This window comes from Meles meles, chromosome 5, assembly GCF_922984935.1.
Source record: "Meles meles chromosome 5, mMelMel3.1 paternal haplotype, whole genome shotgun sequence".
Taxonomy (NCBI): domain Eukaryota; kingdom Metazoa; phylum Chordata; class Mammalia; order Carnivora; family Mustelidae; genus Meles; species Meles meles.
This window is the reverse complement of record NC_060070.1, coordinates 65,293,672-65,299,671: the sequence shown is the minus strand read 5'-3', so window position 1 is coordinate 65,299,671 and position 6,000 is coordinate 65,293,672.

Sequence of the window (6,000 nt, the reverse complement as noted above, 5' to 3'; positions counted from 1 at the left end):
TTACAAAAATATCAACTGTATAGATCGTTAAGTTTTCTCAGACAATGCAATCATTCCTCTTAGCCGTACTAGTGAAATGACTGCTTATAGTGGAGAGTAGGCAGCTCAGTAGTTCCCCCTGCTGGATAATCTAGGAATCGCAGAGCGCCTGACGATGTAAAGTATCTAAAAAAGGGTTTTATTTTTATAATTTTGGATTTTTATGGTTATAAAAGCAGTAAATTTCACAAATGAGGTATGTACTATTATAATCTTCATATATATGAGAAGACTGGGGAACAAAGTTCAGTAACTTGCTCAAAGTCACAGTCCCTGAGTGGCAAACCCTTGGCTCTTTGTCACCAGAGCCGGTGCTATTTACCACAATAACCATTTGTAAGAATCTGGAAAATATTCCTCCATAAGTTTCCTTCTTTCTTCCCTTTTCTCTGCCTTTGTAAACATCCAACCCACTACCAGTTCTCTCCTGAGCTTAATGAAATGGTCCCATTTATGCTGCCATCTTCTCACTAGTAAACCAAAGTAATCACGTGCAGGTGGAATGAGCACAGCGGGACAGGAAATCAGGTAGTCAGAAGTCTTCTTCTCACTGCTGACCCTGTGTTTCACCTCTAATTCTTGTCCCATCTCTCTTTTCCTCTGTTCCTGCAAACGTCTAACTGTCTCCACTCTCTCCCCTCCTATTCCTTCCTGTCTAGTCTACCCTGGTGTGATGGTAAATGTTTACCAACTTCCTGACCCCCCAAATCCTTGCTCTGTAGCATTTGCCAATTTCTATCATGTAAAACTCTCTCAAGCTGATTTCCATCTATCACCTGATGTCACTGAACACAGAATTGGAAAGAAATATACATAATTATCTCTCTCAAGCTAAAAAAGCACACCCTTGTGTCTACCCCTGGTATCCTACCAAAGCTGTTCTCACACTGGTCACCAGTAAGCTCCTATTTGCCAAATTCAGTACACATTGACCTTGTTGTTCCACTAGATACTGTGATGTCTTCCTCCATAAAACTTTTACTCTCTTGGCTTCTATAAAGATGTTAAAGCCTGGTGTTCAAAGATCATCATAAACACATCTATACTGGGGCACTTGGGTGGCTCAGTCAGTTAAGCATCTGCCTTCAGCTCAGGTCATGGTCCCAAGGTCCTGGGATCAAGCCTCCCATCAGGCTCCCTGCTCTGTGCTGGGGCAGGGGGTGGGGGGGTCTGCTTCTCCCTCTGCCTGTTGCTCTCCCTGCTTGTGCTCTGTCTCTGTCAAATAAATTAATTAAATATATTTTTTTTAAAAAAACACACCTATAGTCAAATAAAGTTAGATTTGTTCACTCTGCAGCAAAGCACACAGCATACCATGGGGTACTCTGGGGATGTCCCAGTGAGAGGATGTTAGGAGATCTTAGCCACAAAGATTAGGCTTATGTCAGGTGATTTAAGAGGGGGTTCAGAGATGTGGGTGTTTTGTTCTGAGTTACATCAGGAAGAGCGATATCTTATTTTGTAGTCACGTGGTGGTTTTTTTCTTCCTGCGTTCAGATATGATTATGGAATGGTCTTGTTTTTATTTTGTTCTATCACAATGACACAGTGACCTCATCTGATGTTTATATTCTGTGAAGTTACTCATGCTCAGCATTGAATTATCATGGCCTAGCTATTGGCTGCCAGAACAATTACCACCTGCCAGGGACTGGCTTTTTCTTTCTCTTTCACTAGGTCTCCATGAACCTCTCCACCCGTCCCTTCACGCCTTCTATAATGTGCTCGTTCTCCTCTGACCTCCGTCCTCACTCAGTAGTGGATTATCTGGGATTCTTTCCCATATCACTCTACTGTTCGTTTTCTTTGTGTTGCATTATCCACTTGGATGATTTCAACACCTACCTATATATTCATGATGTGCAAATACACACACTTTTCCTCAGCGCTTCAGAATTTTGTATCCAACTGCCAGAAGGTGGCGCCACCTGGATTCTCCTCCCCCTCCTCCCCAACCACTTTAGCATCAACTCGTACAGAGTTCCATTTGCTCTCTCCTCTACACCGTTATGTTCTTCCTGTAGACTCCATATCTCCTCCATCACCTTGGTCACCAAAATTAAAACTTCAAGATCAGCCTTGACTCCGTCTATATCCAATTTAAACCCAGCAATGTAAAGTTTTGCCAGCAGCCTTAGCTCCCAAGTACTTCTGCAGTGCACTCTCTGCTCTGCCCCTCCTCTGCCTGCCCCGGGGTCATTGACCTTCACCGCCACAACTGCCCCTCACTGCTCTCCCCTCTCCCTAAAATCCGTCTTCCATAAGACAACTAAAGTGATCCAGCTAGATGCAGATCTGAACCTCACACTCTCTTTGACTCACCCCTCACTGGTTCTTCATTGCCTCTGCCATCAGGAATGAGATTCCTAAAAGTGACACACAAATTCTCCTGTGGTCTAGCCCTTTTGCCTCTCCAGCCTCTCCAGCCTCATCTGTCCCCTCTGCTTGCCTTCTCATCTTTTAGGTTCTTCCCAGCCTATCACAATCTGATTCTGCTCATGCCACCACGTTAGAACAGCTCTTAATAAGATTATCAGAGTATTCAACAGTGCCGATGACTTCCTCTTGGAAACCCACACCTCCCTCTGCCATGGTGCTCTCACTTTTGACCTTTCTGACTGTCCTCCTCATTCTCTTCTACTGTTCACATTCTCCCTGGATGACTCAGTCCAGTCTTTTTCTTCCTCACATTCATGATACCATATTTGCTTTTATTCCTGATGTTATTTCTCGAATAACTTTCTTCCTAGCACCCTCCCCAACCACCTAGTTAATTCTTACTGATCTTGAAAGATCTGCTTCAGACACCATGGCCTCCAGAAAACTTCCCTGAATCTTGGCATATTCCTTCTATCCCTGCCTCCAATCTAGGGTAACTATGTGCTCTTTATGCTCCCAGAACACATGAACCATATGGAGTATTCATTTCATTTTATAGTAATCGTTTTTTTCATTTTATAGTAATCTTTTTGTGTGTTTCCATTAGACTGTGAGATCCTTAAAGAAAGTGACCATGTCTTATCTGTCTTTGTATCCCCAGCACCTTTTCTAATGCAGGTGTTAAGTAATTGACAAATAAATGAATGGATGGATGGATGGATGGTTTTATCAGTAGTTATGAGACTTGGCTTCTCTGAACTTTAGTATGTTCATTTATTTGTTGAAGTGACTAAAAAATAAACTGCAAGGAAACCTGTAGCTCTAAAATGCTATGAAAGCATTTTAAAAAATTCTTAAGACTTGAAATTGAAAAAAATGTATGTATTTGGAACAGTAGGTGGCAGTAGAATACAGTTTTTCAGCATAGTGTTTGCAAGACTTAAAATTGATCTAATCCATAGAAAAACTAATAGCCGTATAGCATATTTTAAATGTTTCTATACTTTAGTTAATAACAATGTGTCCAGATTGGTTTCCTAACTCCAGAAATGTACTATACTAGTGTAAAAGTCAATAATAGGGAACAGTAAGTATAGGGGGCTAGGGGAATTCCGTACTATCACAAGTTCTCTATAAATCTGAAACTATTCTAAAATATTTTAGAATATTTATCTAAAAATATTTATTTTTAAATACCTCTACACTGCTTAGTATATTGTTTTTCTCATACAAAAAATATGAAACCCCAATATCAGTCATTTCCTCATATAAAATTATAATAAAACCCATAATCCATCATTAGTCTTCAAGTTTTAAAAATAAGTTTTTGATATTCAGAAATAAAAGCTATTTATTTATTTAAAATGTTATTCTTCTGTTGTAATTATAAATGTATTATTTTAGAAAATCTGAAGAAGACAGACAGTATAAAGACCCAGTGCTGTGAAGTGTATAAACCTGGCGATTCACAGACCTGTACCCCTGGAGTTAATAATACATTATATGTTTGTAAAAAAATTTTTAATTAAAAAAAAAAAGAAAAGAAAAAAAGACTACATCACCCATAGACAATTGCTTCTTTCTTTTCAACCAGAGTCCATTGCTGCTAATATTTTGACCTTTTGTTTTAGACTTTTTCCCTGTGGGCTCTAATAGCTGAGATCCTCTCTTGGCTCCTACTAGCACACATTCTTCTTGTTTCTTCCCAGCCTGCCACAGGTTTCTTCCCTGGAACCTGTGGTCAAACCAGTGGGGTTCATCAGGATTTGGTCCCAGCAGCTTCTTCTCCCCCGCATTCTCTCTTTAGATGACCCTAACTACTTCTGGCTTAGACAGTATGCTAGAAACTTCCAAGTTTATTTCTGGGCCAGACTTCCCTTCTGAGCTTCAAGTTGAATGTCTCACAGATAATATCAAACATAAAACAGCCCAGACTGAGCTCTTTCGTCTTCATACCTCCTTCTTTGCCTTACTCATATTAGTAAATGGTATCAGCATCTTCTAGCTTCTAAGAAACCATCCTCTACCCATTTGCTCCACATCCAACCCATCAGAAAATATTCAGCTGCCACCTGCAAAAATGTATCTCAAATCCATGCAAGTTCATTATCACTACCCTATTCCAAGCCACCATCCTTTCTCACCTGGGCTACTTTAATAGCTTCTTCATTGATTTTCTAATGTCCATTCTTATCCTCTTAGAGCAGCCAAAGAGATGTTGAAAGATACAGTTCACTTTCCTACATAAGATTTTAATAAAACAGCAATGCCCATGGCACTTGGAATGAACCTTGTCCCACTTGCTGAGGTCTTCAGCAGCTGGCTGGTCCCTGCCTGCACCTGTTAAAAGAATTGGAGTGCCTTCATCTCCTGATAGAACTCTGATACAATTTTTAATTAGTGAGAATATAAGAAAGAACATGTTAAATCCTCATAACGCTGTTACCTACACAGAAACACAGTTAATATTTTCATACATTTCTTTCTACTTCTACTCTTTTTTTCTACATGGACATACTCCTACATATACATGTGTATACAGTATATTATAAACACATTTGCCTTTAGGATTCCACTCTATAATTTTCTATCCTGGTTTTTCATTTTCACTTGATAGGTTTTGCTAACACACATTGCCATTTACAATGGCCACTAACAAGCACTTAAGATCTGTCCTCCCTTTGCTATGTTTGATTATTTCCCCTGTTTGGACCTTTATATTCCTGTATCATGCTGCTTATAACATTCATTTCTCTGGGAAGCATTTATTGAGTTCATTTCAAGCTCACAGCACCGTGTCAGGAAATAGTGTAGAAATACAGAGGTCAGGCCCCATAGCCACCCACACAGTGGTCAGGGGCGGGGGAAGATGTCGCCAGCAAGTCATGCCGGAGCCGAGGAGGGGAGGCTGCACTCCCGGCCTTGGAGCAGTTGGCTCATTTATTAAGAGTGGGAGACAGGCAAGTATCATATGGTCTCACTTATTTGTGGAGCATAACAAAGAACATGGAGGACATGCGGAGATGGAGAGGAGAAGGGAGTTGAGGGAAACTGGAAGGGGAGATGAACCATGAGAGACTATGGACTCTGAAAAACAACCTGAGGGTTTTGAAGGGGCGGGGGGGGGGCGGGGGGGAGGTTGAGGAACCAGGTGGTGGGTAATAGGGAGGGCACGTACTGCATGGAGCACTGGGTGTGGTGCAAAAACAATGAATACTGTTACGCTGAAAATAAATTTTAAAAAATGGAAAAAAAATAAATAAAAAATAAATATATACAAGTATTTAAAAAAAAAAAAAAGAGTGGGAGACAGGGCTGTTTTCAGGCCCAGGTGCTCTCCATGAACTAATTCTACCTACATTCAATGCCATACTCCTCCCTAGGATCATCGGGACAACTTTCCGAAAGGGACTCACTGATAGCCTTCCAGGGGTTAGAAGCAACTAACATTTGTTTAGAAATGCTGTGGTCAAAGGACTCCCCAAAGTGACACGTGATATCTCTTAGAATTCTCCCGCCTGTCTTCAAGTTACTGTTATGCCCATTGCAGAGGCGAAAAAACTGAAACTGAGCTACTAAGTA